The sequence below is a fragment of the Lissotriton vulgaris genome, chromosome 3_1 (genome assembly GCF_964263255.1).
Source record: "Lissotriton vulgaris chromosome 3_1, aLisVul1.2, whole genome shotgun sequence".
In the NCBI taxonomy this organism is placed as follows: Eukaryota; Metazoa; Chordata; class Amphibia; order Caudata; family Salamandridae; genus Lissotriton; species Lissotriton vulgaris.
In genome coordinates this window covers 92059807-92084838 of record NC_141689.1, presented here as the reverse complement: position 1 = coordinate 92084838, position 25032 = coordinate 92059807, and the positions used below count along the sequence as shown (strand labels likewise).

At 45.4% G+C, this 25032-nt stretch overlaps 1 protein-coding gene across 4 annotated transcripts in view; it reads left to right on the top strand.

Moving 5' to 3' along the window:
- Nucleotides 1–25032, top strand: part of ADISSP (adipose secreted signaling protein) — a 360219-nt gene that overhangs the window by 22170 nt on the left and 313017 nt on the right. For all 4 annotated transcript variants that reach the window (XR_015309257.1, XR_015309258.1, XM_086960133.1 and 1 more), the window contains exon 2: nt 15017–15054. The gene's annotated coding sequence lies outside the window, so the exon portion shown is untranslated. The remainder of the gene's footprint in view (nt 1–15016; nt 15055–25032) is intronic.

The window sequence follows — 25032 nt, the reverse complement described above, 5'->3', positions numbered from 1 at the left end:
AAGTGAATGCTCGGTTGTTGCCAAGCAGCGCGCTTCTACAGGTTGTAAGTGTATACTAAAAACTGAAAGTTTATCTCTTTGGTGAAGTCACAAATATTTAGTGATTTCTTTTCTCATATTTATAATGTATTAAGAGACTTTGTTTTCCTATTTTTTACCACTCCATAAAAATAAACGTGAACAAAGAAACTTGTAATTGTGCAGCATTTTATCCACCTGCTTTTACTGAGCAAGATTAGAGAATTGCTGATGCAAGTAGTTTGAATTTAACTCCGCTAAAATAATTTGTACCAGTTCCTGGGGGATCCTGTGTTGATTAGGCAGAACAGAAGACTCAAACCTCAAAATTAAAACAAATCAGTCTGTCAGGTTATCAGTGTGGAGGCACACAACACACTGTAAAATATTTAAAATTTCCAGCAAAAAGTCAAAACATTTGGACGGCAGCATAATTTGTCATTTCGCACATGTGTACAGGAGAAAAGGTAAGAAGAATGTGTCTGATGAAACTGACCTAGGAAAAAAAAGGAGAATGACAAAGTTTTGGACAGCAACATATTTAAACGGGACAAGGCAGTTGTATTGAACATAAAGCCTGATCAGTGGAATAAACCATTATGTTGGATTAACTTTGGTGGAATATCGATCCAAATGACAGCACATTCTGGATCAATTTATTAGATTATTGCACAACATGAATTGGAAAACATAGTTGTACTGAAATTAGGTTCTTCAATTGAACTGACAGTTATTAATATTGAGAATTCTACTGGTGATTCTATTGAAATGCTAGGATACAGACCTATCATATTTGCAGATGTTCCATCAGTACTCTGAAAGACCAAGGGGATTTTCACTTGCCAAACAAGTTGTTCTTTCTAGTGACAGCGATGACACAAAAAGTGTGTTTATAAGCAATTTTCCTATAACTTTCAAAGCTGGACTGGGCAAATTAAAAAGGTTTTTCACATCCTATTAGGTTTAAAGCTAATACGGTTCCAAAAATTTAGAAACATTCCAGGGGTGATGTGAAAAAATTATCTCAAAAGATAGCTTGAAACAAATGTAATTAAACCTTTGGAGGCGTCAGAGTGAATTTCTCCTTTAGTCATGATTCACCAGTCCAGTGAGAACATATGTTTCTGTGTGGATCTGCGATTCCTCCATGACAATATAATTGTTGATCTGTGTCCTTTGCCAAGGATTGATTTAAATTATTTCACTCACTGGCTAAGCTCAATGGTTGTCCAGTCTGGACCTATTTTCAGCTCATCACCAAATCGTCTTTTGCATGTTCTAAATGTCGCTGCATCCCGTTTTGTGTGGGAGAGATGTTTCAAAGACTCATTTGGTGATATGCTGGGGCAGTGTGATATCAGGATGACATTTTGGTGATGTGATATATGATAAGAAAGACCATGATTTAAGGATTAAAGAGGTGTTCGAGGCATTAGTTAAAAAGGGCTTGACTATAGAATTAAATAAGTGTAAGATTGCTAAACAACATGTTAACATATTTACATATCCTGGCCATGAATTTGGCTGCAAAGGGATCAAACCTAAAAAGAAAATTCATGTAAGCTATTAAGAAAGCCCCTCCAAGTCCCAAAGATGACCGTGAATCATGTCTAGGATTGGTGGAGTTCTGCTAAGCATGTTTTAAGTACTTCTCTGAGAACTTGCATCAAGAGGAACCTGTTCAGAAATAAAGTCAAGGTTGAATAGGGTGGTGAATGTCAAACATCAATCAAGGAAATTAAGAGCCATTAGTAAAGCATCTAGTTTGCATGGTTTATTTCCCAGGGACCAAATGTTAGTAACAACAGATGGCAGTTATCTCTCAAGTTCCTACATCAGGAAACAAAATAATTACTGCCTTTGCTTCTCTTTCATTATCCCCAATGGAAGTAAAGTATTCAGTAATAGAGATGGAGTTATTGGCTTTTCTATAGTTCTTGAACTCTTCTGTGTATACGTGCGGCGGGAGGAAGAAACTCATACCGTTTAATGAGTTTAAATTGAGCCTTCGGGTATTCGTCCTATCTGATTAGGTTATCCCCAAACGTTTGTGAGGAAAGTGAATTTTCCTTTGCCATATATATATGGTTGTCACAAACTGTGCCGTTTAGCGATTTGCGGAGTTTGCATCCACTAATTCATTTAGTACATCTGGCCTTAAGTAAAGAAGCAATGGGATATTGTGAATTATTGGAATAGCGGTGTGCGCACTTACTATTTATTATTTGTTTTTGTTTTTAAATTCTATGGTAAGCTGAAGCACAAATCAATCGTATTCCAGTGATCAGCTGCCCAAAACGAACCACTGCAAGGTTACCACCAGCCCACCCATCCTATCAGTCACTAATTGGTCCAAGATGAGGAAGCAGAGCAGTTGGTGAATGGGCTGTCAGTCGTAATTATCTATTTACACAGGCCCATTCTGTTTGGCCATCCTGAAACTGCAGTCTATTGCAAAAATTCTATTTGGCAGCCATTTTGTTTTATTTTAGCGCAATTCGATCTGCTAACAAAACAAAAAACAGATTTCACCTGTTTTGCAATCCTAGACCTGATCATGAGAAAGTGTTTAAATACAGCAGATTTAATGCAATTTTATATAGCGCGGACTTTACCCGAAGGTGTCAGAGCGCTTTACATAAGAACTAGTTGCAAAACATAAGGATTTAGGATTACATATGTTACATAAAAGATACAAACAGAAAAATTCCAAATGTTGAAGATGTAAAGTCACACAGGAAGAGATACAAACAGAAAGAAAAAATTGCAATTGTACAAGTAGTGAAGTCACTCAAGGAAGATGCATGCTTTCACAGCTTCCCCCAGAGAGTTTTCACTTAAACTATATTTCTTTTTTTGACAGGTTAAAATTTTTTCCGATTTGCATATTTTGTTTGCAAAACTATGCAGCCTCTATAGAGGTCACTTTTAAGAAATGCACATAACGCTTTAAACATTACTCTTTCCTTTTGATGCCTCACTTTGTGAACTTAGAACATCTACAAGCTTACCATTTCTTGAGAAATGTTGTTAGTATAGTAGCGCTTTTTATTTAAGCAAGGAAAGGATACTTGAAGGGCTTTCATTTATATAGTGCCTTCACTTGTTAGTCATAAATGAACTCAGGAAAGACGAACGGTGGATAGGAAAGTGTCATGATGATAGAGTTGTATTATTTATGTTATGGTTTGAAATTGTAAGTAGTAAAACTTATGGAGTAGAGTTGTGTATTCTGGACAAGTCGGACTCATCCACTGTATGTGTAGCATTTACTGCTTTATCAGTTAGTATCCTAATACTTCTTGATCTGTGAGTAGACCTTGTGACTTCCTAATTAGAGGATTTAAGACTCTTGGCGTTCCACTCAGGCTTAACCATCCTGGGGCGGGTGCGAGCAGACGCGGAGCTGGATTACTGTCATTCGGAGTGAGAACCAGTGCTTGCCACAGCTTTAGTGAGTGTTTAAACGGTGGCACATTTGTGAACTGTACAACTGGGAAAGGGTGTTGGAACTGGAAGGGATTTGCCTTGTTTACAGGATTACAGACCATGATGCGGGCTTGCGTGCGCGTGTATTTGCAGCGTCTCTTGGAGCGTAGCATGCTCCATATAGTACATACGTAGAATTGCACATGACTGTCAGTGGAGTGGGTTTTGCCCAGAAAGTTCTAAATGACAAGAGTGAAGCTTGAGTTGTCTTTGATTTCACTTGAAACTCTGAGATAGAGACTGAGGTGTCGATATTTATTCATGTACATTTTAATTTTCTGTAAAATGTCGCGTGCCTCACCCAATCTGCTTTTCTTCCCATACATTCGGCACTCCACACGGTCAAGAGAAGTTAAGGGTTAGAAGAGGCATTGTACTATTGCTGCAATTACCATCCAACTTCAATGACATTACAACAGTTGGCACCCACTGGAAACATTTATTTTTGGAAGTCCTATAGCACAACTCCACTTTGTTCTGAAAATAAAGCCATTAATTCAGCAAACAAATTGAAAGTACCTCTCAGTAATACTATACCACTTACATGGCGGAGGGCCCAAAATCCAATATGGCAATTCTTCTAGATTGAAGTGCAGAGCACAGTAATAGTCACTGGAGACAGTAAAATAAGCATTTGATTGTCCATCGGCTCAGTTCACTAACTGGATCACATCATGGCTTCTTAGGTCAGGGAAGAGACCAGAATCGCCAAATGCTGAAGTCATCCACCTATTGATGAAATAGCCATGTCTGACTGAGCCCAAGACCTAGATTAGAATAACCAGGTCCACGCTGGAGTCCACCTAATGTTCAACTTGCCATCAGGGGTTAAAACAACCTCAAACCTGTATGAAAAATGACAGCATCTTGGTGTCTACAGCAGCTGCAGTCCTCTGACTGAAGTGAACTAAAGAGCTCTTGTGGCCAGCTCCTGGTGTTGCGAAGGGGTCCTGTACTGATGCAATGCACTGAGGAAGTATGTGATGCAAGGCCAGGGGTTTCAGAACCAGGTGTCAAAGATCAGCTTGAAATGCGGGAAACAAAAGCTTGTTACCCAGGCCATGAAAAAGTTCTGCTGTCTTTCAATGTAGATTCAAATGCCAACCATTTAGAGGCATAGGCACAGAATGCATAAGCAAACTGGTCTCCACCCAAAATGATCACCCTGGACAGGAGCAGTTGGCCAGTCAATGCCAATCTGACTTGAATTCAGATTCATGAAGTGGACTCCAAGCGTAAAACAGACACAGTACATGGCATTGCACCGTGGAACAGTGTTAATACTTACCTTAAGGTTTTACCCTGCCTTCCAGCAGTCAAGAGCATTGAAAATGTTGCCTGACTAAGGATCCTTGTGACTTAAGGTCCTACTCATCATGGACCACCAGTTTGTGTACTATTTTCAAGGAGGGGCTCTCTGCTTACAAAATGCTAGCTAGCAGTGTATACCCATAAGGACTGGATTTGCACTACTTTGATGAAGGGCCTAGTGCATTGATCCTGTGGTGAACAGCTTGTTGGAACTTAAAAAAACAGTTAACTATTTAGCAATATTATTTAGATGTTTTCAAAATGGCTATTGAGTTACACCTTGCAAGGTCCTAGTTTACGGTTAATGTTTTTTACTCTCAATTTAAAAAAAGTTGCTTAAGTATGACTCTAGTGGGTAAGGTTACACAAAGGAGCAGTAATTGCTGGGAGAAAGCCAGCATCATCTTGCAAGCTTGGTGCATGGATGTAGGAATCAGTTTATGCTTGAGTGTTTCATTGCCAAGGCGCATTAAAAAATGTGGGTTAAGGATGACCTGCCCTTGAAAGAAGCGTTGTTGGTTGCTTAGAGTTGAGCACCTTAGCAGGTATGGAAGACATGGAAAAAAGGATAAAAGTGCTAAAATGTCTATAAATGTGGATGTCAAAAGAAGAGAAGTGCCCAAGGAAAAAAAACACCCACATGTCGAAGTCAGAATTTTAGATGTACAAATGTGGTTCACTTGGCAAACAGAAAGGTGTGTGTGTGTGTGTGTGAGAAATATATATATTATAATATTCCAAGAACTTAGTTTCGCTATCCGCTGCCACAGGATACAAAGAACGAACCGGACCCATGTAGGTAAATTTACTGAATTTTATTTTAGTGCATCCCTCTGTCCGCCATGACGTGTTTCGGGCCCTGGAGCCCTTGATCACATAATAATATATGTATATATTAAAGGTACATTCTGCAAACGCAAAGATCATTCTTTGACAGTACTGCAGGAGTAGCAAGTATGGCTTGAAAGACAATGAAGTGAAAGAGGAATTTGAAGATATTTTGTTATAGGCCGAGTGTGGTCTAGAGGAACCGGTTGATACAGGGAAGGTAAATGTCGTGTGTAAATATGATTGTGGTGCATGTTTCACCTTAGTATCCAATGAGAATTTTGAGGGAAATGTTAAAAATACTACTCCTCTGAAGAAACCTGATGTGGGACCAAGTGGTTACGCAAACATATCCATTGAACTGAAAGGGTCTTTGGACTTAGATGCTGCAGTTTGTGGAAGCTGTGCAGTGGTTGCATGTTATCTATTTTCTCTGGTCTTAGTTGGCTCCACTAAAAACATCCCAGTACACGTATATTCGTGCAGGTGACTAGCATGTGAGAATTTGAATCCATTTGGATTTTATGAGGATATTTGTAGATAAGTTTAGCCGTTTGAGTAGAAGCCTGCACTAAACAAAGTAAGGGGAGGCAGCAAGACCTGCTTGAGTAAGGTAAAAACCTCTTTCCCAAAAAATGTGAGGGGTGATGTGGAAGCAAATGATTGGTTGGTTCAAGGTGTGGTGGCTCACAAATACAGTGGTGATGCAAGATTGTGCAAAACTTCAGAGAGTTGCTTAACTATGTTATTGTGAAAAAAGTTCCCCTTTGCAACATAACCATGTAGTTTCTTCCATTGTCTGTACTACAGCTACTAAAAAGAACCACATTTGTGATGCTTTATGTTGTGTTTAGATGTGTCCACTTACCATTTGGATTGGTTTATGCTACATATGTCTTTTTTTAGCGTTTATAAAAGGTATATTGGGAAGTATTTTTTTAAATATGGCATTGTGTTATTTGGTACAATAGATGGGGAGTATTAGAGTTAGAGTGTTCATCTTACGTTAGAAAGAAAGAGGGTTGACTTTGAAAGAAAAGAAGTGTAGGTTCAACAAGTATACCTTGTACAATTGATTATAGCATGACATCAGGAAGATAAACATATAGGTACCATTGAATGGATGCCTAGACCAGAGAAGGGTGAGAGAACATTTCTGGGGATCACAGAGTTCTGTGGCTAGTTTATAAGAAATTAAATGTCACTTGACAGTTGTTTTGGGCTGTACCAAGGGAAGGTTCCTCTGTATCCTATGGTTGTTGTAAACATGGTCCACAGTGGGCGGCGATATCTGTGGTCTGAGATACTGGCTCCACGATTTTGGAGTTTCTAGATTTAATATTTCAGAGAAAACCCCTATTGAAGGACCATAGGATTCATCTTACTTCAAGTGAGTCATAATTGTTAGTTAAGTGGTATTCTTTAAAATTGGCTAAAGATCAATCTGAAGCAAAGAATAACCACGATAAAAGGAATGCCTGATTTAATCTCAGCTCCTGGTAATCACTCTGGTACACGTTCCAGTCCATCTCATTACACTGTCACTCTTGACTTAAACCAGCCATTGCGAAATCCGTGTTGCTCCTGATCCATTAGGAACAGTTCAGCTCAAACAGTCGAGCCAGCTATCCTTTAGACAGGAGTACAAGAGGCCACTTACCAGTTGTGGTATACTTAGGCCTCATCAGTAAGGTATGTATAGTTTGAGTATTTCCCCCGCAAGCCAGTAAAATGTTAGAGATTGAACAGAACTTAAAAAGAAGCATTTTGGCCAAGAGTGCTAAGAACAGTTGGAGAGTTGAAATGAATGCAAAAGTGGAGCCTTTATGTTGTCCTCAGACTCTAAAGCAGGTAGAATTAATTTGGAAATATTTAGAGGAATAAAAGGCAACACAATGAGGTGAATAAATAGAAAGAATGTGCGGAATTATACTGTACGCAGCAGTGATTGGAAAAAGAAGGTGATTAGACAACAAACTGAAAAGTGAAGTTTTAATCAAGCAAAACTTTAGGATGGTCGAGAGTTAACATAGCAGACTTAGTTGTGGCAAATGCGCTGTAGGGACCGGGCAGACCACCTCAATTTATTAGACCCTTAAAACTGATAGAATTGATCAGGAATGCTGTCAAAATGGGGATGGATATATTTGAAACTGAATCAAAGTGGATCATTACAGAAACTGTTCAGCCAGCAAACAGTGAAGAGAGAACAGAGCAAAGGGAGAAGTTCATATGAGAATTTTTCAAGTCTTTGTGGGACATTACGCAAGGCGTCCAGGAGGTGCAGAAGTAGTCGATGGATTATGCTACATAAGACTAGGTAGCCAGGAAGGGTGGAAGTCCTGCTTATTTTACAGATTCCATCGGGAGAGACTATTTATCTTTTGGTTTATGTTTCATGTCATCCCTTTGTAAGAGGACAATATAACTCCTGGGTCACATTTATTGAATGTTTTTTATAAATATTTCTTCTCTGATTTTCATTTAAAGAAAGGGTGGTGTGTTGTGTGTTTGTGAGTGTAAATAGGGTTTAACAGAATGTACATATTCAAATGGTCTTAGTGTTCCCTTTGTCTCGGAATGTTGTGGATTGACTGCTGCTTTGAGTAATAGTTTCAGTTTTCACAAAACTTCTGGTGGAGGACACACTTTTCTATTAAAGTATCTCCCAACATGTTGTTCCTGTGTACATTGGAAGTGAGACTTCCCAGTCTTCTGCTCTTGATGTTGAAAAAAGGCTGATTGACAACAGTTCTACAGGATAAGGTTAAATGTTTGAATGACTAAATGGTTATGATTGCCAGAGGGCCTTTGATCTGCCTTATTTTTAATGTCTACAAGAGTTTGCTTTGGGAGAGTTCCATCACACCGGATTCTATGCTGCTATAGAATTTGTTAATTGTTCTATGTTCCTGTTTTTCGTCACTGCCTAATAAAAATTCATTATGCTGTTTCCACAAAGTACTGATTTAATGTTAAAATCTTATGATTTTAAAGATTTTGAACTTTGTAGTCTAAAGTGAACGTAAACCTAGACCAAGAAGCAATCTGTGTTTACTGGTTTGACAAAGAGGTTCCCATCTTAGGGTAAATCACATTGAGTCATCCTCACCAAACACTTCCTTTGTTAGTTTCCTCTTCCATAAATCAGCACAAGTTGTAAAGATCTAGGGACAAATAAAGCGTTTCACAGCATTTCAGCTCTTGAGCAGTGAGGCAGGTGTTCATATAATGATGCTGCAGAGATGTCCTCTCTTCTCCGAACCAGCTGCTTGCCATTCACTTTCACTCTTTTAGATTTTTTAAAATTCTTTTAGACCTCATCCCAAATAACAATTTGTGCTGCTTGTTACAAGTCATGTGGGTTCACAGATAGCCCCTTTAAGTGGTGTAATGATTAGTACCGTGGCCCATAAGAGCAAATTAAACCATGCGGCTTTACTAATATTAGTCTGAAATAAATGCATTAGAACAACCCTATGTACAGTTCAATTCTCAGTTGATATTAATGACAAATAAAATTGGATATTGAATAAGAGAGCTTGGATAAATATCAACACCTCAGTCTCTATCTCAGAGTTGCAAGTGAAATCAAAAACAACTCAAGCTTCACTTTTGTCATTTAGAACTTTCTGGGCAAAAACAGCTCCACTGTTTGGCTGAAGGTCCAGAAAAAACTATGTAAACACAGGGCAGGTAAAACTCTAGCAAACAATTTGAAATTTAGAAACTTAAAATCACACATTATCACCATCACATCAAAACAAGTATACACATATGATCCCAAAATAGCCTTGGGCTGCAAGAACTCCTGAACGCACGTCTTATTCATTAAAAGTAACTTTAAAAAGAAATTATTAGCATTTAGAGAAGAGTACATAGATGCAATATACAGATATGTTACCAAGTATCATATTAAAATGCAACAAATGCGTGTGGGAAGATGTCTCCGGATCACTGGCAGTGATTGGGGGAGATTGGAATGACGTGATGGACATATGTGTGGATCGCCGGAGGCGTCAGGAGGTGACCGTGACCCCCCCCCCCTTCCCTTCCACCCACCAGATTGCATGCAATGAGTGAGGGGCTGGGCTGGGTGGATGCTTGGCGACATATGCACCCTACGGCCCGTGAGTATACCTACGTTTCGGCTGTACACGGTTCATTCTCGAGGTTGGATTGTGTGTTTGTGCCTAGAGAATGCTTGTATAGGGTGAAGGGCGCTGACATCTTGCCGAGGGGCCTATCCGACCACTCCCCAGTCTCAGTTGGAGTAGACCTCCTCCGGAAACGGCAGCCGTTTAGATGGAGGATGTCCTCGTGGCATCTCCTGCAACCGGCATATACTAAACACTTGCGAGAAACCATAGACCATTATTGGCGAGAAAACCTGGTAGAGGGTGTTGATGTAGGAGTGGTGTGGGAGGCTATGAAGCCTACCATACGGGGGATGGATATCGCATGGTGCTCAGCGGCCCGTCGGAAGCGTCGAGAACAGACTACAGAGGCGGCTGCGCGAGTGGCGACCCTGGAGCAGGAAAACCGCGAGGGAGGCGATTAAGTCGGGCTACGGCTGCTTCTGCAGGCGCAGCAGTCGTACGCGTCCCTCTTGATGGATGAAGCCAAGCAGGCGTGGCTGGCCACAAGAAGTAGGGTGTACCAATGGGGGGACAAGTCATGTTCGATGCTCCATAGACTGTGCCAACACAACTTCCAACCCCTCATGCTGCCAGGTCTCACGAACGGCAATGGGGAGGTCCTGACCGACCCGAACGAGTTGGCGACGAGCTTCGCCACGTACTTTACAGCCCAGTACGCCCCACGCGACCAATTGTCTGAGGGCGAATTGGCCCGATTTCTCGCGGAGTTGCCGCCTGTACCGGTGTCGGACGAGACCAAAAAGGCCCTGGATGCACCCCTCACGGCTGAAGAGCTGGGAGACGCACTGGGGCAACTCAATGCTGGCAAGGCCCCTGGCCCGAATGGCTACCCGTGTGAATTTTTTTTAAAATTTCATGTACAGCTGGGGCCACACTATCGCCGGGTGCTTGAGGGGGCGCGTGCACGGGGTGTACTGCCCTCGGGACTGGCGCCATGCTGAAATAGTAGTCTTTCAGAAGCCTGGTAGACCCCCAGATAGCCATGACTCGTATAGACCCATCTCCTTAATTGATGTTGAGGCTAAGATCTTGGCCAAGGCCCTGGCGAACCGCCTGGCTCCACATATCACAGACTTAGTCCATTCGGACCAAGCAGGTTTTATGCCCCACAGGGCAACGCGACATAATATCCGACGCGCGCAGGCGGCGATCGACGCTGTTGGGGCCTTAGGGGACCAGGCGGCGTTGTTGCTGGCCGATATCAACAAGGCCTTCGACTCTGTCAGCTGGTCGTACCTATTTACATTACTGACTTGTCTCAACCTGGGCCCAGTTTTCCTGTCATATGTCAAGCTCCTTTATACGGATATCACAGCCTCGGTGCGGGTCGCCGGGGCGGTGTCGGAGACATTTCACATTGGCCGAGGGACCAGACAGGGTTGCCCTCTTTCCTCCTATTTATTTGCACTGGCCATGGAGCCCCTGGCTGCCAGAGTGCGCCGCGATGCGCTGATACGGGGCTTTGTGTGGAATGCCACCCTATCGGATAAGATTGCGTTATACGCGGACGATGTCCTCTTCTTTCTTACCGACTTGCAGCGCTCAGGCCCGCGTGTCCTAGAGGTTATGCAACTGTTTGGGGTGGCTTCAGGCTTATACCTAAACCTACATAAATCCACTCTATGGGTGCTAGAAGGAGGCACGGTGACAGATCCCTGGGCTTCGGGGTTGCGAGTGGCTACGGCTGGTCTGAAGTACCTGGGGGTGTTTCTTTCGGACTCGGCAGACACTGCCTGGGAACGTAACCTGCTGCCTGTCTGGGAGCGGGTCCAGACGGATGTCAAAACTTGGTCTCGGATGCCCCTGTCAATCTTTGGCCGATCTGCTATTTTCAAGATGGTTGCGCTCCCGCGCCTACTCTACCAACTACAGAATCATCCGTATCCTATCCCACCCCAATGGTTTAGGCAGGTCAACTCAGTGTTGGGCCGCTTTCTTTGGGCTGGGGGTGCCGCCAGGGTGGCACTGCGTACGTGTTTTTTGTCCACCTACTGTGGGGGCTTGGCCACCTCGGATCTGCAGTCGTATTACCAAGCCGCTCATCTTCTCATTCTGAATGAATGGTGGTATGGTGACGGTGGGGATCCAGCATATGCCCTGGAACGTACATTGATGGGCGATAACTCGCTCCACACCATCCTCTACTCACCCCGACTGCGTCGTTCGTTGCCGAGGGTTACTAAACTTGTCTTCGCTGTATGGCGACAGGCCTTGCGTCGCATGGGCTGGTGGGGCAGACTGACCGCGGAAACGCCACTGTGGCGTAACGGCATACTACCCGAACTGTCTAAGCTATCAGGCTTCGATGGCTGGGACGCAATAGGTATCTCGCAGCTCGGCCATGTGATGTCCGGGACGACGCTCAAGTCCTTCCAGGCCCTTAGTACCGAATTCGATATGCCCCAATCTCAATTTTTTCGATACCTACAATTCCGGTATGCACTGACGCCCAGTATTACCAACCTTGACTCACTCCCTGAATTTAGCCCGATTGAAGCGAAGGTCTTCATGGGTGACCTTGGGGATAAAAAAGTTTCACGCATTTACCAGACAATGGTCACCCACTGCTCCTCCACCCTTCTTCCACTGAAGACAACCTGGGAGGCGGATATCGGTCCGTTAGATGAAGATGATTGGCGGGAGGCCTTAGAATCCCCGAGGGGAGCGGCTATAGCACTACGGTTTCGACTCATACAATTCAAGATTCTTCATAGAGCCTACTATACCCGTGAGCGTCTGTGGAAGGTGGGCCTGATTGGGTCCCCGGAGTGTCTGCGATGTGGGGTGGAGGTGGGTACGTTGCTCCACACAGTATGGTCGTGCTCCAGACTGGTTGGCTTCTGGAGGGGTGTATGGGGATGCCTGTCGGAGGTGCTGGGCTGGACCCTCCCCCGTACTCACCGTCTGGGTCTGTTGCACATCCTGTAGGGGGTTGGTGGCACTTTTTATAAGCGGCACCTGCTCCTCCTGGGGCTAGTGGTAGCCAAAAGAGACCTAGCCCGAGCATGGAAGGACGTGAGGCCCCCCCCCTGAGTGCATGGAAGGCTGGCATGGACTTCTGTATGGGTCTGGAGAGACCGATCTTTGAAGCACGGGGATGCCCCCGCAAGCACTTTAAGGTATGGAAGAGGTGGGCGGACTACAGGGGCTTGACACTGGATCCCCCGGCGGAACAAGAGGAGGACCTTTAGCCCCATATGGTCCGGCGAAACCCATTTCCCGCACATACCATTGCCACGTCAAGAACTTACATCAACATAGTCTGTACACACATGCATGGGGTTAGGGCGGGTTCCAGGGAGGGTTCTGGGAGTTGGGTGGGTGGATAACTGACAAAAATGAAGGTGGGGTAAATGTTTCCTTGTATCCTTGAGTTACATTGGTTCCTCGATTGGACGCTCAGTCCTATGTTGTGATTGTATCAAAATGTCTGGTGGTACCATCCTGAATGTGGGGTGCCACTCTATTTCATATGCTCATCTTCATTAATAAAATTGTTGTGAAAAAAAAAATGCAACGAATGCATCAGAACAGAAACAAATAAAAACTAACAAAGGAAGCAGCACAGCTTCATCACGCGTAAAGGTATATATGTTATCACATACAGATAGAACAGAGCATTGTTGTGTGATCGCACACTACACAATATGATAGACTATGATGACCTTGTGGAATGCCTCGCAACATAATCCTAGGAAACATGCCTTAGGGTACCAAATGGACAATGAGTTAAGTTAATCGACCGCTGAGTGAGTGTAGCAGCTTCGTCTTGGGCTGAGTTGTAAACCGTGAACCAAGTCAAGAAGGATCCCCAAATCTCTCTGGGCCTGGATGTTAATGGCATTAGTTCCCAATATCTTTGTAGCTGTTCTTGACAAAACGTAGTGTCCATGATCCATGTCTTAATGGCGGAGGGGTGGGGGGCGTTTGCCCCAGTGCATCGCTACCCTACCCTGCACTTGGCGAGCAGCAGGAGGATGGCTAATCACTCGCACTGTCCAGTTGGGGCTCCCTGTACATAACCCAAAAGACCCACTTTAGGTGATGGAGTGTTATTGGTCTCTAGTATATCAGTTATCGTCCTGAAGGCCAGCTGCCGGCCATGTGGAGAAATGTAGCATTGGGAGCCATACTTGTGGAGCAATTTGCTTCAGGGTGGATTCCCATGCGCTTAAGCTTCATAGGCGTTCTATATATATGATGCAAGTATTTAAATTGTATGAGGCGCAGTCTGTAGTTTGGTGACAGCATTTCTAGCTGTCCGCAGCAGAACCGCCATCGATCATCTGGAATTGGATCCTCCAGATCTGTATTCCATCCCGCTAAAGCCATTGGCTGTGTGAACGGGTAGTTGCTCTGCATGGAGTTGTAAAGCCTGGTGATACATTTATTAGGTGAGCGATTAGTAAGAATGGATTTTAGGGTCAGGAGAGGGACCGAGGGGGAGGGGGATGGGGGGTCAGGGGGACGGAAGTGTGTCCTGTAATTGTCGACATGTACCTCTGATACTGTAATATAACAATAAGTCTGAGAAATTAGCCTCCTCACCCGGCTCCACCATTGGAGGGTTTATGAATTTGTTGTTCAGGTATATGTCGGCGAATGTGACCCAGCCCAGGTTGCACGCGTGTGTAGTGTATCCCCTATCTCTTAGTATAGGCAGCATTGGGTTTTAGGCGAGTGTGATAGACTGTGCATATAATATCGATTGTCCTGCATGGTTGCGAAGCCTGACCCACGCCCAGCGCAGTGTATCTGCCGTGTTTAGGGTGGCGTGTTGTCGTTTGTAGGGTTGATAAAGAGCCACCATTAGTGGTATTGGGTCTTCGCTGTTCGCCTCGACTGCCACATGAGGTTGAAAGGTAGTGGGAAACCTCCAATGATGTAAGAATAGCGCCAGTGCGCAGAAAGCATAGAGGGCTAGGTCCGGTACTCCAAGTCCACCCTGAGCCAGCGGGAGTGTTAGCCCCTCCCAGGACATATGTGATTTTAGTCGAATGCCAAACATTCTGCCATGATGAATACTCATGGCTAGTATTTGGAATTTAGTGTTTGTCCCAATGGTCTTTCCTGCTGTAGCACAATGAAGGATTTCAGGGTACAGGGTGACATGAGAGGGCAGGTGAAAATGGGGAGGTTTGCAGTAGTAAACTAGAGGAGAGGTGGGTGTGGAAGAGAGCTTTCAACTTTCTTCTTTTTCTCCTGCACAGGGCAAAATATTGGACAACAGTACTTTGAAGCGAGACGGGTAAGATACTTTTAATTTTGATACATTGGAGAGATGAGTCTTGTTTTTTTGTCTGAATGTGTGGTCATGTGTATGATGAGACCGCATTACGCTGGATATAACGATCCTTTTTAGGTATTACTTTCTTTGTTAATGGGTATCCAGGCACTAGCAATGTACCTTGCTGAGAAAAAAAATCAAACGTACTGTATCGTTGCATTTACATAGGGGTGGGACAGTCCAACTTACTACCTAAAGTGTACGTAATGAACACCAAATTAATCATTTATTTATTTTAGTAATAAGTTGTGTGATATTGTTTTAACATACTTCAGTTTGTTATCCGGGTGCTCTCCAGAAGAGTAACAATTTGTTCTCTGAAAAGAGCAAAGACTGCCGGGACGTATACACTTGCCATTGGTCTGCCTCTTTTAGTCGAGCCTGGGCAGCGCATGCGTTGGTCTGCGATTCATGCTGTATTCAGGTAGGGACTTAAAGCTCCGCCCACTCTCCCGACATATTTTTCATTGGTTTGTGTCATTGTCTCCACTGTAAACTGTGGCTGTTCATTGGTCAATAGGCTTAGTAGCCCCTCCTTAGTACCGCCTTGTCGCATTTTGTACCCTCCCATGGCGACACCCCCTGTTACGTGTGTTGTTGCTTTGTGGGCTTTACTTACAACCTCCGAGCACTATTTTCTCAAATGGCTTTGTCCTTCCTGCCATTGCAGGCAGGACACACTCTCTCCTAATGCTTTTCTAAAACATTTATAGCACGGGCACCGAACGCATTTGCAATGCAATAGGTCTCGCATTTGCGAGAGTTTAAGCTATTGGCATTGTAAATGTCAATGGCTTTTATTTATCTATTTTAAAAAGGACACATAAATAAAAGACATTGTCATTTACAATGCCAGTAGCCCCAACTCTAGTAAATGCAAGACCAATTGCATTGCAAATTCTTGTTCTCTTCCTGCCTGAGATTGTGCAAACATGTGAACTTCATCCGCAGAGTTAAGTTTAAAGCACTGCATTTGTGTGCCTTCTGGCTAGACGTCGACTTTAGTAGAATATACAACTGCAGGTCACTGAATGGATTGAATCTTGTTTCTTGTATAAAGTGCGGCAGTGCCTTCTTTCTTTGCTTGAACTTTGTTGTTTTTCTAATTCTTTTGCTGATGCTTGATCTTGATTGTAGCGATGCAGTGCAGTTTCTTACAAACACGTTAGGGCGAGAGTGTGTGGGAACTAGGTAGGGCAGAGGCTGTCAAAACCTAACTCGTGAGGTTTGGAAGCGAGATTGCACCACGCCATGGATTTAAGCCATGTTTGCTGTAAAGGTAGGCCAGGCGTGGTCTGTGTGAGCTTGGTCGTTTGAGATCACCTGATGCAGTGTAATGATCTCATCAGCACCGGGCAGACTCCAGTTACATTATTCTTATTTTGAGTTTTATATAGTGCTGGCTATAACCTTGCGAGACAAGCGGGGGCTCAGTAAGGCGTTCCCTATACCCCATTGTCCCTGTAGCATGTGGTGCAAGATCTAATTACACGGCATACTTTGGAATTGTGGCCGAAAGTGGAAATCCATAAAAAATGATTGCTAATATTTAACCTGTGCCTTAAGTGTCGCAAGGTACTTTGCAGCACTGTCCAGGGTACTCCAAACTTGCTCTGGAAGGAGATAATATAAAAGTAGAACTTTGGGGCCACATCTGATTCTTTGTCCATCACTTTCTCCTTTAACCACAGGGGTTACAGAACTAGCTCGTGACCGAGAAAAATGCACTGTCCTGATCTTTGCACCAACCACCCTCTGCCTCCGAACGCTGCCCCGCGCATCAAGCCACTATTGCACAATGGACACCCGTGCAGCCGCAGGGATGTGTGGCAGGTGCATAGGTGGTTGTAGGGAAAGGGATGGAGAAACAAAGGCAGAGAGGAGAAATTAAGGGAGGGAAGTCGAAATAAAGAGAGGGAAGGCGAGGGAACTTGGAAAATATAGACCGAGAGAGGGGGAAAGTTGCAGTGTTACATCCTGTGCTGCACCAGACGCGTGTGAGGGCACCGTGCACTCTGACTGCCACCACCTGCCCTGGACTTGTTCTGTGTGGTGGAACTTTCCACTCCTGAGGCCGAGCTGTGGTTATTCGGGAGGGAGAGATGCTCGCGCTGCTGGTCCAGCTGCACATCTTCACTGCCCTGTGGCGCTATGCTGCTCCTGCCCCGTGGCGCTATGCTGTACCTGTCCCGTGGAGGGGAGGCGTTTGCACTCCTCATCCATACGTGGCACCTGTTCTGTACTCTGCTGAACAGTGCGCTGTAGGAAGGCAATAATGAGTGCCATTGTTAAAGCTTGTTATTAGGCTGACTCAGAGCACTCTGCTAGTTCATGAAAACAAGCACTGTCGTGTTCTCGTCTGATGAGCTGCAGCAGAGGGCGGCAGCTTCATGAGTCTGCAGTCAATTGGAATTCAAAGCTGCAAGGAGGCACTTGTAAAAGATTACAACCATGTCTTCTGTTGCATGACGCGCAGAAGAAGACTGGAAACATGCTTTTTTTTTTACTGATGTTACTATTGCTCAGAGGCCTTTACACATTTTTTGAATAAATTCCTGCATCACATTTTTGGATACATCCGCTCAAATCCCCTTAGCCAAGGATGAAGCAAAGCTTGTCCAAGCAGAAAGCATTAAAGACCGTTCCAGGTCTGTCCCATCTCCTAGCAGCTCTAAACTTTGCTAGACCTCGCTTTACAGAGGTGAAGCTATCAGTCTTTCGCGACAGCGTATGCCAAAGTTGTTCTACCATTCAACCACGGGCCATTTCCAGTACCCATGGTCTGCAGGTCCGCCACACGTAGAAGGGCTGGCTGCCTCGCCTGGTACCCAACACCCTTGCCTGCAATGCCAAGCAGGGCCTGACTGGAGGCTTATCCTTCAGTACCCCATGCCCGGCACCCGCGTCACTATTCTTTTTCAGCTCCGTAGATCCAAACAGATGTCTACTTTCTTCTGGAGCTATCTTTATGCTTCGATCTGATCTGAGCTCTGCAGACCTCTGCCTCCATTTTGTCTACAAACTAACAAAATATCTGTACTTTTAATACCAATTAAGGGTCATTTTTCATCTGAATCTTGACTCACTGACACATAATCATTAACTGGCTTAGCCCAGGCTCTCTCTATCTTCATTCCACTTTGTGTTGACCCATATAGCTGTTTCGCGGTATTATTTTCCTCCAATATTTAGAATGCTAAATGCAGCTTTTGAGCACTTCTCACCCTTGCCCCGTCCTCCTACATTGCTCCCAGCCCTACTGTCCATTGTATTTGCACAGAGCCATCCCGGGCCAGTCTTTACTGGTCTCTGTGTTTAAAGATTGGTCCACCAGGGGCAAAGATATAATCCATCCAAAGTTTCATGGGGAAATTAAGTGGAACCATAATTTGAGTCAATCATCTACTGTCTCTGTGTGCGGATGTGTCTGAAATGTTTACCAGACCACAAATTATTCTCACCTGCCTGCATTGTTCTTGGACTTGGCCCTTCTGGCAGGTTCACCCCTGAACTTTTTGCCTTTTAGTGTTACATAATTATAATAATTTCGGGTCTTTGCGCACTTTAGCACTGTGGCGCAGTGTAAAGTGCGTGCGCTCTCTGAGTGCGTGTGTGAGATTGGCCTGCCCTCCCATAGGAATGCATGGGGAATGTGTGTGTCCATGGTAATTCCTGATGCGTGGGGAGTGCAGGTGCGAGTTTGGTATGTGCGGACTCGTGTGATTAAATGCTGCGCGATGATGTGTGCAGCGTTATTGTGTCTAGTGTGGAAGTGCCACTTCTAGAAGTTGGCCTGTCTGTGCAGTGAAGGTGCTGGCTTGTGATTGGCTGGAGCTGGCTGGTGTGCCTGGCTCCAGAAGTCAGGATGGGTCTGCCCCGGTGGTGAATGGGTGATCTGCATGTTGATGGCAGGGAGGGGCTGCACCTGGGACCTGAATAGGGCTGGGCTTTCCCCACACAATGCTGGCTCCGCCCCCTGTGGTGCGTCTAATGACCCTAGCCTGGCCAGTGAATAGTGAGAGGGGCTGAGCCCATCAGAGTGCTTCCAAACCAGCTGCGTCTGGTTTTGCCCCCACCCTACACCCTAGAGACAAAGGGATTTTCTGTATAAAATGAGACTGTGACCTCATGTTCAATGTTCTTGTTTGCCAACTTGAAACAACCAGGGGCGTGCTGCTGCTGGGGCCCAGGGGAAGGCTTGCCTCCCTGGGCCCTGCCCAGCCCCTGGAGCTGGAAGGAATTTCCTTTTTTGGGAGCTGCTGTGCTCCACTTTTTATGTCCTGGACCTCTGGGACCCATTTCCTCCTTTTTGGATGTTGCCAAGGGGACCCTTCTTTAGGGGTCCTCCCTTCCTGTGCCCCCTAGCGCCTGGAAAGCCCTTTATTCTACTTCCCTGGGCAGAGCGCTGTTGTTTTCCCTCAGAGGGAAGCGCTCCTGCCCTTTGTGTGCCCCGAGTGCGCAGGTGCCCACCCTGCGTCTTTATTTGCATTTTTATTAATTATTATTACTGGTGTTCACACCGTTTTTATGTGCCCCAAAGCGGGTACTCACCCTGCTATTTACTTTTTAATTACGAGGGTGCCTACCCCTCTTGCCCCTGAAAGAAATCACCGCCGCATCCCGGCTCCGTGAAACCGGAAGTCAGGCACCTCTGTCCGGGACGTGGGCGGGGCCTGCGATCCGGCAGGAAGTCCTGCCCGCCGCCGCCAGCCGGAAAGAGAAGCAGGCCGAGTCAATGCCGCATGGGGCTCCCATGAATTATGCAGTGGAGCTAGCCCTGGCCGAGGAGTCACCCCGGAGCCACGAGGGCTCTGCCTCCCGAAGTCCCGGTCCCGAGATGGGGGACCGGGTGAACCGTGGTGCACCCCCCCTGCCCCGGAGAAGCAGCCGGTGAGTAGAGCTGCCTTGGAGGAGGGCGGGGGAGGAGAGAGCACCAAATGGAGGCCCCACGTGCTGGAGTCCCTGTGTTTTTAAGCAGCCCCGCTTGACAGTGGGGCTGCTCAACGATTGGGCATTTGTTTGTTTTAGGAACCAATGGTTCCAGAGGCCCCCGAGTTATTTTGAGAGCCTGAGGGCTCACACATATGGCGCATGTTCGTTCTGAGCCTGCGGGCTCCAACAGTGATAGCCATGTTTAGTTAGAGCCCACAAGGCTTGCAGGGGCATTGGCGTGTTTAGGGCCCCCGGAGGCTCCACCATGGGGGCATGTTTCCTTTCTGGAGCCAGTGTGCTCCATGGGGGCCAATTGATTTGTATCCCCAGTGCTCGCCCTTGGGGCAGAACTGTTTCTTCCAGAGCCTAGAGGGCTCCCAAAATGCCTGTTAGTTGTCCTAGAGCCTGGAGGGCTCCACATGTTTTGCGCTGTGTTTGACCCTAAGGGCCAGTGAGGGCCCATGTTGCAGTTTTATCCCAGCTGCCCAGCACTTAGTGGGCAGCTGCGCCGTTTAGGTTTTGCTTTCTTGGGACTTGTTCTTTGGACTTAGGAGTGAGATGCACTCCTTCATCCCTACTTTGGCCTTCCCACAGCTGCGCAGCACTTAGTGCCAGCTGCAGCTTTTTAGGCCCTGCTCTTGTCCCTCAGCTGCCCAGCAAGTAGTGGGCAGCTACTACGTTTAGGTTTTGGCGCAGTGGCGCAACCTGGACTTAAATGTGATTTCTGCGCTAACTGTGGTTTAGGTGCTATTATGATCTATGTCCTATTGCTTTTGGGTGTTAGGAAATGTACTGTGTGTAGTATGTTTTGCGCACCCTGTGTTCTGATACCGCTGAATGTGTTTTTATGCGTCATGTGTCCCTGACACCGCTGAATGTGTTTTTATGCGTCATATGTTTTCCCTACACCGCTGAATGTGTTTTGATGCGTCATGTGTCCCTGACACCGCGGAATGTGTTTTTATGCGTCATGTATTTTCCCTACACCGCTGAATGTGTTCTTATGCATCATGTGTCTTCCCTACGCTGCTGAATGTGTTTTTATGCGTCATGTGTCCCTGACACCGCTGAATGTGTTTTTATGCGTCATGTGTCCCTGACACCGCTGAATGTGTTCTTATGCATCATGTGCAAAGCTTCTAACTTATACCCCTGAATGGGTTTTCATGTCTCATGTGTAAAGCTTCTAGCCTATACCTCTGAATGTGTTTTTATGCATCATGTGTGAAGCTTCTGCTTGTTCTATGTTCTAAGTGTTATTCCTACAAAGTGCTATTTCTACCAAGTGCTAGGTCTAAAAGTGCATATTCCTGACAGCGGCCCCCGTGGCCCTGTCCCATGTATATAATCCCTTGTAAATTCTGCCCGTGCCTGTGGCACATTGTAAAGTGCGTGTTCCTTATCTAATGTGTTTGGTATAATACAAAGGCTATTTTTGATATAACCTTGTGTGGAGTTCCTTTTGTGGGGGGCCTGGGATGTTGTTGCTGGTGGGTGTGTGTGCTTTACACATCGCCTCTGAGATAAGCCTGACTGCTCGTGCCCAGCTACCAAGAGGGTGAGCAGGGGTTATCTTGGTGGGTGACTTCCTTCCCTGACTTAGAATTGTGATTTCTGCCTGGCTTTGGCGCAAGCCTCCGCCAACCAGAAATCTCATTTCTAACAATTGTCAAGTAGAATTATTTGAAGATCAAGTTATTTGAAATCTTTCCTTGACGTAAGGGGCGAGTAAATGAATTTGCCACGGACTGTACCTTTCGAACCTGTGCGCCTTGAGATCCAATTTTTATTGACTTGGTTATTTACCACATGTTGATAAGGAATAAAATTGGTCCACAGATAGTTGTCAGCAAAGCTTTTGTTGAAGCCCTCCCAAAGTTCTGTACAAGACTATGTAAACATCATATGCGTCAAACGTTGTGACCTTTGTGACAGTCTTAAACGCAAAGGGTATTCTTTTATAGAAAAATCTTGTACTCCACACTCCATGCATGAAGAATACATCATAACAAAAAGTTATGCATGCCTTCGCCATTGTGCAATGGAAAACTCTGAAAAATGTAAATTTGCTGATAGTCTGCATACATTTTCTGTCTTAGCTGGGTTTGAGCTTGAAAATATTTTCACATTGCAGTGAATAACCTTGCATTGTGCATAAAAAACTAGAACGGACAAAGGCTAATTAAACTGTGAAAACTCTCAAACGCCGGAGTGTAAAAATTAGATACTTGGCAAAGTTTTGCCAGTGATAACATATTGTTCGAGGCATATGGGCTGCAGACCACACACTGTTGCATTAGATCACCATCTGGTGGTGGGCCCGGATGATTACACTTTGTTGTTGTCTTGGAAGAGTCTTTGTGCTGGATGACTCCTCCCTTAGACTGTAGTGCACATGGGCATCGACTCCATCTCCAGATTGTTTTTTTCCGCCATCAGGCTCAAATGTGTTTATCGTTCGATCCCGTTACCGATCTCTTTTCGAATCCATAAATCAATTTACAACATAAACATCGTCTTCGACACTGATTCCGGTCGCCCGCGTCTAAAAAATGCTCCAATTCTTGATTCCAGCGCTCCTCGGGCCCAACTGCGCCATTGGGCCTTTGGCTCATTTAAGAACACTGTTCAAGAAGTGCCCTCAGTGTGGACAAGTTTCCCCACACCGACCTTCATGAGGTTGGCAACCTGTGCTTGTCTCCAGAGCACGAGAGTCAAGACTGTGAGGCTTGCGCTTCGTTCCGGTCAAAGAAAACTATCCGGGACCGTCTAGCTCGAATCGCTATGGAACAGTCATCGTTGTCGACACCAGACCTCATCATAGACGAGGCGCCGAACGAGGTAGACGCCAAAGAACAGCAAGAAGACGTTGCCTCCGAAGCAGAGGAGTCAGCTTCCGGAGACGACGATCGATCCAAAGATGACTATCTTCTTCCAGCTGGTCAACAAGTCATGAGTAAGAGCGTCGACCCTGTTCACCCCCCCACACCGGGACAGGCTTCGGTTCCACCTCCACCTCCACCTCCGGGTCCGGGTGCACACCGATCAAAACCTTCCGACAGCGAAGGGCAATAAAAAGCCTCTAGTCGACTCGGGCTCGAGTCAGTCTTTCGGTCCCGAAAAGCAAAAAGTGCTTAAGCCGAAGTCCACGCCGGCACCAAAACATCCACCGGTACCGAAGGTAACCGAACTGAAACCAAGTTCGGCACCGAAAGACGCTCCCAAAGTTAACGAACCGAAAACGACCCCGGTAACGAAGAAAGCGGACCCAAAAGCAGTTCCGATACTGAAACATACTTCGGCTCCGAAGGCAGATTAATCTAAACACCAGGGAACAAAAGCCCCGGATCCAAAAAGCACAGATACAAAGAAAAAACAAGAAAAGTCTTCGGAACCGGAACAAAGACCCGTTCCAAAGACAATAGACACAGCAAAGTCTAAACCTGTCGTCCTCAAACAAGATAAATCAGCGCCGAAAAAGGATTTGCCAATAGAAGAGCTTTTCCAACCTGATGTAAGGCAAAAAACTCTCAAACTTCATCCAAAGACTGGACATGTATGCACAGTGCCTGAAAAGAGGAAAATGGACTATCCCAGACCATTGCCAGTTCCTCTAAAAAAGCATGTTCATACTTCCCCCTATAAGAATTCCTTCACCAGAAGTAGAAATGCCAGCAGATACCTCTCCTGTGCATTTACCAGCTAGTACACATAGCCTTCTACCACAAGATGAGGATTATGGGGATACATACTCACAAGAGGTAGAGAGTGATCATCAAATGGATGATATTAATGACCCAGATGATATAGCTGGGCCATCAGGTGACCCATGGAACGATTATAATGCACCAGATCTACCACAAGACGATGTATACCCGTCTAGGCCATCTCCACCAGATGACACCATTGGGTTCACACAGCTCATACATAGAGCAGCTACATTCCATGGAGTAGACTTACATACAGATCCAATAGAAGAAGACTTTCTAATGGACACACTGTTAACATCACATAAGACCACAACCACACTGCCAATACTTAGTGGAGTGGTAAGACATGTACCAGAAATATTTAAAGACCCAGTCATGGCCAGAGTAGTTAACCCCAGACTGGAATAAATAGAAAGCGGCTCCATCTGATCCTGCATATATTAAAGGACAGTTGCCACTAGACTCACTGGTAGTGTCGTATGCGAGAAAGAGAGCCAACTCGCAGACAACAGGGGAGGCTGAACCCCCTGACAAAGAGTCTGAGCTCTTGGATGCTTCAGGAAAACGCACTCTCACAAGCAGCCAACATATGGAGAATTGCTAACACTAGCAAGATATGACAGAGCTCATTATGATGAGTTAGAGTCGCTCATGCAACACTTGCCAGAACAATATAAGGCTAGGGCTTCTGATTTAATACAAGAAGGCAAAGTTATAACAAATACCTCCATAAGATGTGCAGTAGACACTGCAGACACAGCATCTAGAGCAGTAAATACAGGGGTACTGTTGCGCGGACATGCATGGCTACGCATCTCTGGGTTCAAACCAGAAGTACAAGCCAGTATCTTAAACCAACCATTTGACCAACAACATATTTTCGGTCCAAATGTAGACCGTGCACTGGAAAAAATGAAAAAAGATACTGATACGGCAAAATCAATGGGAGCTTTACAAACTCAAGCCCATAGACCTTCCTTTCGTCGGTCCTCATATAGGGGCGCCTCTAAGATTTTCCAAACCGACAACACCTCCTCTACTTTTAAAGCGCCCAACCAAACCTCGCCCAGTAAGGGATATTATTGAGGAGGGTATAGAGGAAACCACAATAAGGGTAGAGGAAGAGGCAACAACCGCAATGCCTCTACTCCCAAACAGTGACTTCCCTTCCAGACCATTCGACTCCAGTCGGGGGGAGGTTACAACAGTTCCTACCTGTCTGGAACTCCCTCACCACAGACAGGTGGGTGAGACAAATAATTCAGTCAGGTTATTGCCTGGAGCTCACTTCCACTCC